This window comes from Odontesthes bonariensis, chromosome 21, assembly GCF_027942865.1.
Source record: "Odontesthes bonariensis isolate fOdoBon6 chromosome 21, fOdoBon6.hap1, whole genome shotgun sequence".
Lineage (NCBI taxonomy): Eukaryota > Metazoa > Chordata > Actinopteri > Atheriniformes > Atherinopsidae > Odontesthes > Odontesthes bonariensis.
In genome coordinates, this window is record NC_134526.1 from 21,114,389 (window position 1) to 21,127,220 (window position 12,832).

Here is a 12,832-nt window from a genome sequence, read left to right on the forward strand (position 1 = left end):
GGCTACTTTAATGAAAATAGACCATATGTTATACCATAACCACAACATAATAGTAGGGAGGGATGATGGTTCTGAATTTCCTATTCTATTGCAAAATGTACAAATATTCAGGAAAAACAAAGACCACATTAAAAGGTAGGTGTGTCTAATGTTTTGAGGACTAATATAGAAGACTGGATCAATTCTGATGTTTTTAAATGTGCTATATAAATAAAGCTGACTTGACTTGACTGCACTGAAAAATGGACAACAACTAATTTCTGCAACAGAGACTCACCTCTGCAGCAATCCTACTGTCTGTGGTCTTCTTCCCCGAGAGCCCGGCGCTTCCTCGGATGCTTGCTTGATGGACGTGATTGATTCGATGAATTGTCCAATCACGTTAAGATTAAAAATAAGGAAAACTCTGCCTTTGGTCTGGGCACACAGAGCTGCGAACTAGAATAAATTTTTCATGCGCCAATGAAAAGCTGCCTCTGCTTGTTCGCGGTAAAAATGTTTGCTAGCTCTCATAGACTCCAGTGTTACCGGCGACCACCTGGAGGAGGGCTTTATATCCAATAGCAAATAGCAAGCCTATCTTAAAGTCGAAAGCATTTAATGGTTGATGGCAGTGGCATGTAGCCTACAGCAGAGTCTATCACACCACTGCACGAGTAAAAACGCAATGTACAAATGTATAATTAATTTCATATTTGTTATGGTTTATTCACGGGAGGGGCGGCGCTCTAGCGCCCTCTATTGACCAACCGCCACTGCTATTGCCGTGGAAAAAGGTTACAGTAGAATACTGTAAAAAAAGGTCACTGTAAATGTTCAAATCTTTACAGTGTAGCCACTTGGCAGGCATTATGCAAATCCATTACATTGTGATGTCAATAAGTACTGGAGTACAGATAATCATTTCCGACAGTTTGCAGCTTTGCAGACCCTTCATTAGCATATGAAATCTACAAAAACACTAACATAAGAAAAAATGCTATAAGGACTCTTTAAATGTTTTTATGAGCTGCTCTGCAGATAAAGAATCATCCCGAGCACTTAAACATTCCGATGCTAAAGTAGGAGGACCACATTTAAAAGCACACCAGTTATAAAGTGAGCATGAGCCGGTGATAATGCATTGCTAACTTTCCTTATTAATGTCTGAGGCCTAAGTCATACTTCCGTAAAGTCACATGAAGTCATTATCTGTACTGACGGTTGGAAATCTGTGAGACCTGACATATAAAGGTTATGAAAATGATCTGTCACAGTTTGTTGAAAACAACATACCCTGAGTCTTAAAGTAACACACACTTTTGACCTTTGTATAAATAAGAATTGACCTTTAAGGTTTTATCCCCTGCCGTCACTGAGGCTGCACTTATTTGAATTGTGACTGATGTAACAATTTCATACTAAATTTGAGTTCATGCTGACTTTTTCGTAGGGATTTTATGAGGACTCTCTCCCTGCCAGAAAATGAACAAGCACGTCTTCTAAAATGTGAGACTATCCCTCACATGAGTCCGGGTTTATTTTAGAAATACATTTGAAAAACTGAGTGAATATGTAGTTATGTCACCTTAATTATTCCCCTTTTTCATTCTAAGCATAAAACATTTTGACTCAGAATGCAGTGCTGTGTTTCTGTCTCACTCAGACAATCCAATACAAAGACCTAAGAGATTAAGTCCATTAAAAGAAAATAAAGATGCATTTGGTTAAGTATTAATTAGGCTCACTTCAAATGCATCTTTACAAGCCCACGCTTTTAGAAAGAGAAATTACAATCTTTATCAGAGATACAAAGCAAAATGCCCCAAAAGACAGTTCCACTGCCACACAAGTAAATATGCTCACTGATCCACAGGGAACCTTTGTAGGTTTTCCCAAGTGGCACATTTTATGCAGTTTTCTTCTGCAATGCAGCCACCTGGGTATTGCTGTTCGAATATAACATCCATTTGTCTCAATTTTTATTTTGTTCTAATAAACATTATATTTGTATGAGTTCATATCCTTTAATAAAACAGTTTATTGCTTTGTTACTGCCTTCAACCAGGAGGAGAAAGGAGGGCTGCTAACACAGAAACACACGTATCTATCAGTTATCTGCCACCTTAATACTGTATGAGCTAATGTCTCTGGCTAATGTTTAAACATTGCGTTCTCCGTGGCCTAATGGCTGATTTTCCCCAAGCTCTGCAGTACAGCCAATTATCAGTCTGAAATATAAAAAAAAGAGAATCTACTAACCCTTCATGATGAACCTCACACTGATATAGAGACAGGGTGAACAGACAGAAAGATGGATTCGCAGTGCTGAGAGAGGTACTCGCCATGGGTAGGAAAAATAAAAAGGGGGATGAGAAAGAAAGAAATTGATGGATAATGGAGAGGACAAAAAGATAAGCAGCTCCAAGCAGAGAAAACAAACATATGGAGAGATACAGTACTTTTCTCTGCAAGAAAACGATATGAGTCACATTCAATTTGGGCAGCGCAAACTTTTTTTTCTTTTTCTTTGCCGTCTTCTTCTTCTTCTTCTGCTAATAGAAGGAACGAAGGAGAGGAGGGTGGATGACACAGAAAAAAGAGAACTCGGGGCAGATGGGAAGGATGGAATAAGGAGAAGGGGGGCGGGGGGGCTGTAGAGCCGGCACCATGTCTTTATTTTGGGGACAGGACGGTGAGTATTAATAGGTGGTCACTTTGACTGCAGTTTTTAACACGCACACACCTAAATACTATTCTTATACACATGTCCCGAAGCAGACGGGGGTTATGGGTGAGGCACTGTGCATGAGGTGACCTAGTTGGTAGAAAGTAGGCTATAAAGAAGGAACACACACACACACACACACACACACACACACACACAAAGTCACACAAGGCCTGACGTAGGCAGTTTGAGGTTTTTTTTAAGCACCACATGAGCATCATGTGGACTGATCTCAGAGGAAAACTTCAGTTTGGGTTCTTTGTAATATTTTATGTTTGCTGTCAAATTTCCTGTAAGGGTGTTGCTGATAAGGAGAAGTACCCTACATATGAAAACAGTTTTATGATTTCACCTGTGGAGAAGTGTTTAAAAAAAAAAAAGTTGGGATTACATTTTTAAAGAAGATTGCATGTGTGAGAAACTGGAGCGCTTTGGGTGAAGGTGGGATTTAGGAGGCTGGGAACGGTATAATTGTGCTGTCCAAACCGAGGGAACTGTAGAATGCGGTCTTGGGTAGATTGACCCATCTCTGCCTCTTCTTGACAAATAGTACTTTGACCCACTTTTTCAAAAGCACTAAACTGACTGTTATACAGGCCCTCTGCACTTTTGAGAGTTTGTACGATCCTCTAATTTGCAGGATAATATCCAGATTTGGGAAAAGTCCAATGCTTGCCTCCATGCTGCAGTCTTTATCTCTCTCTGTTCCTCGTCTCTGTCTACCTGGCTGTCAGGCTGACTCGGCCCCCCCGTCCCGCTGGATGGCCTGCTGCTGATTTGTCAGTGTTGCTGTGCATGTGGCCGGTGAGGTTTGCCTTTTGGCCTGCCAGTTCGTCTGTCTAGATCGCTATCTCGGTCTTTCACCGTTCGCTGTTCCCCAGAAAAAAACTTGCGCTCAGTCACACATACACACTCGGTTTTTCTATTTAGTCCCACTCAGTCTGGCTGGACAGCCAAACTTTAAGAAGCCCTTTGATTTTGACCACCTACAGAATTTCTTCTCCACTGGGGCTTTAGATTCAGAATGAGATTCACTGTAAACCCCCACCTCCCCACCTCCCTTGGTGCCCTGTAGTCACTTTTTCCTGCCTTACTGCAGTCCTTCTACTCACAGAAACAGTGACACCGACTGCCATCTACTGCTTAAATAGTAATATTGCACCTTTGCTTTCTTTAACCATCCACTCCTCAAACTTGATTAGGGATTAGTTTGGTGTTCTTTGGGAGGCCACACTTTCATGTTAAATATGCACTGGAATCAAACTCCTGTTGTTATCTGTTTGTAATGTATAAATGCATTTCATTGTTCACAGTAGTTCTCAGGACTGAGTTGAAAGATCCTTCCAAAAGGCCAAAGATGTGCGCACATGTCCCACAAATGGTCTTACTACTGTATTATTAACCTGACACATATCTGTGGAAGATTTGCACATAGACATATTCAATTACAGTCTTCCCCTGCAGGGGGAGATGCAGGGGGATATCATCTCTAAAACTTGTCAGGATAAATTTGGTAGCTTACCGATAAAGCAAAAGCAGTTGTCTAATTATTCAACCGCCTGTAGCAGAAACCTGAAACCCGCTGCGCAAAGTTGACTTGTCAGAGAGTGAGAGTATGCATTTGCATAGTTTTGGAGGCAGAAGCAACACACTCTCACTGCCAACTTGTGTCATATTTTCATTTGATCAGGAGGCCTTTGCCTCACATTTGAACAAACTGGGTACACCTTTGAGAGTGTTCCGGAACAGAGCTACAGATACCCTTCTTCATTCTTTATGTCATTAGATCATCGATGCTGATAAGTTACTTAAGTTCGAGTCCGATGGCTGAAAGGTTAAATGCATGCTGTTCTTATCTTTACAATTTTTGTTTTGTTCATTTTAGGCAAGAAAAAAACCTAGTTTGGTGCTAGGGCTTAACATTCAGAATCTTGATGCAAAAAAACGTTTTACTTAACCATAGATAGACTTCTTGCATGAATTACGTCACCAGCAGAGAAAAGCCCAGCAGGTCTGACTGTGATACTAAAGGGGTGCCGTGGGTGACAAAAATGGTTCCTGACCAAGCGTCAGTATGTGACTCTCAGAATGGATAAACACCGTCTCTGCCACTGCCAGTTACAGATTAAGAGAAAAACCTGGAAGTAAAGGATGTTAGCGCTCTATTATGATATGTGTGCCTGTCCTTGGTTTTAGTCCACAACAGACTCCTGTGAAAGACGAGCCCTCATTTTGCCCTCAGGGCTTTTTGCCGTACAGGTTTCTGTCAGAAAACGCTCTCTGGGAGAAAACTTTATGCCATATTGATCCTAACTTAAACTTGGTCCTATGTTAGGGACAATCTCACATTTTAATCAAGGAGATTTATTGCCGAACTAACCAAACAAGGAAACTGAAATTAAAGTGGAAAAAAAGTCACCTGTTACCTCAAGTGGGATTCGTTTAAGCTTAAGATTTGCTGATATTCCTTCAGCATTTTTTTTCATTGTGATAAAAGTTTGTTGCCTTGTATGGTTTACCAATTTATCAAAATCCTCTTTTTCCCATACACGCTTTTCTGCCAGCAGGCGAGTTCAAGCAAAAAAAAACCTGCCTTTGCCAGATTTAATGCAATTGTTGCATTTACAAAAAAAATAAAATGTTGATCGTTTGACCATTTCACGACACTTGTTATTAGTCAAGGCTCTCACATTTTAGCACAGGATCTATCCTCTTTGAGCACGATAAGTTCCCTCAAAATGCCATAATGCTCAGCCTTCAGAGCGTTTCTCCATGGAAAAAATGATCTTTTAATTAACCAATGAAAATAAACCACATTATCACAGAAAATGTTGAAGTTTTATGTTATCTCACAGTTACCCATAAAATGCTTTCAAGCGTTGTGAACGCAGTGTGATAAATTGGTTGGGAAAGGAAATTAACAAGTTTGTTGAAACTCTTAACGCACAGATTGAGGCAAATAATTTGAGGCATTGCAGAGACGCGCACATGGGGTAACAACTTAGAAATTGCTCAGAACAGCTGGATTTCATGGCAGCTAAAAGCTGAATGACCTCTGGTGACAAAGGCCTCAGCAGGGATAAGAACCTTAATGAACCGTATCAAAAAGTAATGAATATTGATTCGTCTGCACATAAGAATTGCCGCAACATCCACTAATGAAGCTGCGAAGGGGTGCGGTGTCTTGCTCAAGGACACTTAAACGGAGCAGATGTTTGCTCTGATGGGACTGACTCAAACCAAAAACCCATCGTGAGAAAACATTCCACCCTGCTGCCTGATGAAGAGGAGTGGATTGCTGCCCCCAGCCAAACAAAGATGATACAGCTGTTCAGTTTGGGACTGAGCGTGCTTCAAAGGTTCAAGAGTGCAGTCTCCGCCAAATGTAGTCCTCTGTTAGACACGTCTGTCATTTTTCTAATTCATGAGCACGCTGGTGAAGTAGCTTAACCAAAAGCGCAATTATTTGCCCCATGGGGAAAGGGTAACTTTTACTGGATGAAGCCAAGTGATGTAACGTTTCTGGAAGACATTAATTTTTATTCTATTTTCCTAAAAACTCTCAAGTTAACCAAACAAAGTGGGATGGTTGCTGGATGTCCACCGTTCCAGGATTAATTAATCAATTTTGGGATAAATAAGGAGTGATATTCATTGCATGTTTAATCGAACTATAATGTTGGAAAAGGATTTTTTTTTTTTTTTTTTTTTTTACATGATATCATAATAGCTTATTTAGGGATACACATACACTACGTATAGAGTAGTTAAAGATGTATTTCTTATTAAGAGTGGGTGTTCGGAGAGGTTGTTCCTGCACCAGTGACATATACAGAAAAAAAATTACATTTGAGCTCTCTGGAGGTGTTCTGAGCCAGAATTCAACCATGTAACATTGTGATTAGGTAGGGGATGGATATGGCTTTGCCTGTCAGATAGATTTGATGTGCTCAATATGGACTGCATGTGTGCTTGAACTTCAGTGTTGGAACCCGGGAATTGTGCCCACCCTGGATTTTTTTCACATCAACTCCAGTGTCGTGATAAATCAATTTGTGCACATCATTCACTGTACTCAAAGGGTTTATAGAATGTGAACGATTACAAATGTTATCCTGCAATACTGGGATTGCCTGAAGGGCCTGAATTGGAGAAGACTCACCCAGAGAAATCTACAGATAGTCATTTCCTCTGTTGTGATGTGAGCCAGAGACAGTCTACACGTACTTCCTTGATATCGACTGCAAAGTTTCACCAAAATTCCAAACTAATTGATTTCCTTGTGAGACCACACCACAGGAGCCTTTTCCAGGAAGAAAGGTCTTTCTTTTAGGGTGTTCTAAACCTGGGTTATTCAACTTCTGCATGCTGTTGGTTGAAATACTCAAAAATCCCACGTACGTGTGTGTTCGTGGCTGAGTCAACAGAGAATTCAGCAATTCCTATGGGACCGATAATCTCTGTTAGGGGTGCAAATCTCTGCCTTCTGTTTTTTTTCCCCCAGAGGAACTTTTGTTGTGGATTTATGAGAGACACTACACCATTTCTCACAAAACTGACCACACAAGAGACAGAATAATCTACCCGTTCACCTCCTTGTATCATTAGTGCAATTTTGCAGGAATTCCATGCAGTTTTCATAAAACTAGGTAAGAAAATGGCAAAAAATTAGTCTTTCTCAGTGCTGCAGTAAAGTTTTTATTCATTCAAAAGTAAAAAATCCAATCAAATCCAAAAATAATATGGTATTTCATGTGCCTTAAAGGGAGTATTGTAACTTTGGCTTTTTAGACTATCTCCACAAGGGGCAAAGTTTCCCAAACAAGGTGTCTTTAATCTTACATTAAAAATCATCAAGGCGAAAAGCAGCAAGCAACCAGCAGAGAGATGAGGATACGCTAATTTTGAGCCATCTGGTGATATCGTGCAGGTTGGGCACACTGCAGCCATCAGATTTTAGTTGTTGATTTTTTTTTTATGCTTTAAACTCTTTAACTTTACATTTTTTTCATTAAAGAGCACAGCTAAATAGCAGAGAAAATGTCCTAATGCATCCCATTTCGCTTTTATATTCATCAGCTTTTATGGTCTCCCTTGTTTGGCTGTTGCAAGTCATAATTTCTTTCGCATTGTATTCTATTTTTTATTGAAGGTGTTTAATACATGCTTCATCAGACACACAACACAGAATGACCACAACAAAGAAAAACCCATGATGACATCACCAATAACTCAAGTCAGGAAGTGCTGGGCTGGCCCCTCCCGAACACTAACCCTGCACTGTGGCTCTGAACAAAGGAACAAAACGTTTAAGCCTGCAATTTACCAATGGTAAATTAATTATATCATGTCTGTATTTGCTGTAATCCCACCTTAGTACTTTGCCAATAACTGTAACATAATGTCAACACAAACAAATCCCGGACAGTAAGTGTAGCAGTCTTAGAATGCCAAAGGTAAACAAAGCTAAAACAAATGAATAAGATAAATGGCTAAAAGACGAATGGTGAGTATATGAGATCTCACACACTTTCTCAGAAAAATGTGCAAGCAAAGAGACAGTTAAAATTATACATGCCAACTAAAGATGCAAAGTAAAACTTTCGTAAAACTGTTTTTCTAAAATCTTTGTATAACTATTCATTCCCCATGCTGATCATTTTTGGCAATGTAATGGCATATGCTACGTGCAACTGGGAGAAAAATTAAATGGAAGCCTGGAGGGACATAAAATGACAGCTAATGTGCTAATAGAATATTTCTAATTAATCCAAAGTGTGAATTGATTTGCAAAAATCTTGACAAAACAGAGATATAAAAATCTTTTATAACATGACATTTCCTCACCTCAAACAGGAGGCCGCGGGGGCTTTTTGCACAACAGCCAAGACACAACCACCTCAGGATGTTGGGCTGGACTTTGGTTTAACTGGGCAGGATTAACAAGGATGACCGGGAGAGCTCTGCCTCAAACCAAGTGCCAGAGAAACCACATGAAGGCCCAAACACCAAAAAAAACACCAGAAGAAGAAAAACAGGTGTTAAAATTTCACCATGATGTCAATATCTCGTGCTCTGTTTTTTGCGTCAATCTCTTTCTTCCTCGCAGACACACTTAATACACATTCATGCACTCCCAAATTAATTTCTGCTTTAAAGAACAAACACGTTACAAACATACTCTGACTAGAGTGTGTGTGCGTGACTTTCCATCTGGGCCATCAAGACACTTTTTCTCTTCTCCTCCACAGAGAAACACTTCACACACACCAAAAAGGCTGAAGAAGCACATAAGAAAATCAGCAGCCGTAATGGCTTCCTGGGCAGGGATGTTAAACACTTGATCAAGTTCACTGCCTACAGTCTGTGGCAGTTTCCATTCATTTGTTGAATTGATTTTGATGTCATTGTGTCAATCTGCTGGTTAAACTCCTAATTGCTAATCAAGTATTAATCCACTCCTTTATTTCACTGTGATTTACAGATCAGTGCTGAGGCCAGAGATTATTCTCAACCCAGGGCCAGATGCACAAAGCTGCATGTAGTTTGAAGACAACAACTGTCAACGGATATGCGCATACTCATCTTTTTGTCCAAATGTATAAATCCATGCATACGTATGGTTCACTTCTCTAAATATCAGTCATCATGAAACCAAATGCACATGCACGAACCTGATTTCCACTCGCATTATTAGCCATGAACGAATGCAGACCCTGTCCTAATAAGTCATTTGCCTATAAAAACATTGTTTGCAACACTACTAAATTGGCATGAAAACAACAAAGAACCATGAACAAAACAAACAAAAAAAGGAATCTAATTGGAAAGAGTACAGTTACATCACTAAGGTCCTCCACAGCCATTACACACGACCATGATGCATGACTGTAGATATTTATAGCTATCACAGGTGAATAAGTGCATGTTAGAAACCCTAGTTAAAAAATCACTAATACACAGCACTTATCTTCTGTAAGTAAGTTTGTTCATAGGAAAAGGCACACACATGTTTTTTTTGTGTGTACGCATTGTTCATGCGTCTCACTTCTTGTGTGCATGCTGGTTACCAGCTTATCTATCCAAACTATCAGTTAAAAGTGTCACTAACTGAGTAAAGAAATCCATATATATATATAGAGAGAGGAATAAACAAAAGGTAAGTTAATTGAAAGCATAAATGGTTGAACGAGCTAAAAGAAATAACAAATGGTTCAAAATCAGTTTAAAATCGGTTTGAACGACCATATTTGGAACATGAACATGACTTGTGTTTATGAGTTGCACGAGAAAGGATCTGATTTTATAAGGCTTTCATCGAATAGTAATTGGAATAGCGAGAGAAACAGTAAATGCTTTTTCAGTAAAAAAAAAACAGAAACAAAGAAACAAAACAAAATGGCCTTAACAGTCATGAATTATCAGGAATAGTTGTCAGACAGAAATCAAATTACTCGGACACGACGAGATTTTTTTTTGTGTAAATGTAACCAAACTTAATTTGCTTGCGCTATAGCACCAATTTTCATCTGCCCAGTTAAATAAAAAGATAAGCCAAATTAGCAGCCAATCAGCCAATCTGACAACCCAGCTATGTAGGTATCAAAGAGAAGAATTGTGAATCAACCCTTTCCGGTTGAAGTTTTTGGTTTATTTATACATCTTCACAATGTTATTGAAATAACAATCCTCGGCCACTCAAGAGTTTCACTGATTTTCCCACTGAGTGTTAATGGTTATCATTGTGATTGTTATTATAGGTGTGTGCAATTTAAAGTGACCGGATCCTTTCAGCTCTGTGGATAAAAGGTGATGAAAGACACATGATTGAACGATCATCCCTGTGCTTTTCTCCTGAAAGCATGCAATCATACAACCAAAGATTTGCTGCAAATCACATAGAATGACAACTTTAACTATGCGTTTTGAAGTCATCAATAAACTTCTAAAGAGTAGATCATACATAACTCTGTTGTTGTTAGGATGTAAATTGCTCTTTTTCGCACTTATGTGTGCTACTTAAAATTTTTCCGATCAAATTTTGTGTCATCAGGAAACACTGATAAAAGGGTGTCTTTACAGAAGAGATGGTCCCTAAATGAGTTTGCTGTTGGCTCCATCAGCTTTCATCACATCTGACTTTCATCTCATTCCTCATCTGTCTGTCTAAACCCATCCGGTGTCAGCAGCATGTCTCGCTGTGAGGCTGAGAGGAAGAGACAGGGAAGACAGAGACTGAGGCAAACAGAGAGCGACAAGTAGGCAAATCTGGAGGAGGAGGGAGAGATCCAAATGGCTATAGTTAACAGGATTAATCTGTTTTTGTTCATGTTCAAATGTAGATATAGATAGATAGATGGATAGATGGATCACCCTGAGTCCGGTTCTTCAAGATGTTTCTTCTTGTTAAAAGTGAGTTTTTATCTCCAGAGTCGCCGCCTGCAGTTTCAGTATGGGGGATTGAATCAAAGAGGAGTTTCCCTGCAATATGTTGGTTTCCTTAGCTTGCCAACATTTATTGATCTAAATATCTTTTTAATTAGCACTATATGAAATGGACTAAATTGGATTTAATGTAATATGATTACAATTGGCAGTATTTAAAGCCATCTCATGATCTATTAGGGTTTTATTTCCCCGTTTCCTTTTGCAAATGTCTTTGGCTCCAGAGCTAAAACATACAATATAATATATCATTTATTAGAGCTTTGTGCAGCGCAGCTTCTGATATTTTCCAGAGGTCATACTTTGAAAGAAAAATAAAGGGAGAGAGAGATGGTTTAGACGGATAAATTTGGGCCCTCTTTTTCCAGTCTCAGTCTCACAGTGCTGGGTTGTTCCACTTTGTCTGGTACGAAGAGAATGCTGGAGGAGCAGGAGGACAGAAAATAACTTTCCCAATGTTCAGCAAAGCTGGGGTCGGTCAGTTATAACTACCTCCCCCACAATACCCCTGTTAATACTTCTTCTATTTCTGTCTGGCTTGCAGTCTCCAATTTTTCTGACACTTTTAACCCTTCTGAACGTATAACTAAGCGTGGGAGTTGATGTCAGCCCAAGGTTTAAGTAGCCGGCCATGCCCAGGCTAATAAGGTTGGCAACTTTCACCAACAAGGCCATCAGCACAGCAGAAAAAAGTAATTAGAATAGGGAATAAGAAATGTTCACATGTACACATAATTCATATAATGAGATAAAACACACACAAGACAAACCTGCACACAGCTAAAATCTCTCTGGGGACAAAAAGAGCTAGTCCATGCAGAACAGAGTTATTACCAGATAGACTTATTTAAACAAGGAGGAGGGGAATGGTGGGCTGAAGACAGGGACCTGCGGAGAGGGAGATTTTGCGCATGCAATAACGCTGTTAATGGTGAGGAGAATATTAACAGGGTGTGGAGGCAGTCTCAAGGGCAATGCAAATTCATTCCAAAATGCATCTGAAGGTGGTGTGTGCTTGTGTTTACGTGTTACTGCCGGATCTCTGTCCGCAGAGACGAGCTACCTGAGAGACTGGTTTAAGCGTGACATTCAATATTCTGCAAGCTTGGCCAGCGGTTAATAAATCACCATAAAAACACTTTGTGGGATACTTTATTTTATAGTCTCTAGGCAAGTAAATACGAGATAAAGTGCACTTAACCACACGGTGTGTTTAATGAGCAAACACAGATGCGAGGTATGTCTCCAGAATCTATTATTTGTCCATCTATTGTATTAATACAAATATATGGATTATTGGGTCTTTTTCTAAATATTTAGACTGTATTTGCCCATCTACTTAATGGACCATTATTTTGGAAGTTTTTATAGATTTTTAATGTACCCCACAGCTCACTTTCAGCACAAGCTTCTACTCCTAATTTCCTAATTTGCAAAATTTGTTTTCATGGCTTCGTTCCCAGAACACGAGGCTGACTTACTCATTAAATACTTGTCGGGAAAACAATTAGGACCCCTGGTGTACATCATGAAGCACATGCAAGCAGTGATTCAAATAACACAATTACCATCAATTCAGACAACCAGAATTCAGTGTTCTAATTATCATTCGCCCATTATTTACTAACACTTTAATCAACCAAAAGTTGTTTCACTAACCTAAAAAAAAAAAGAGAAAAA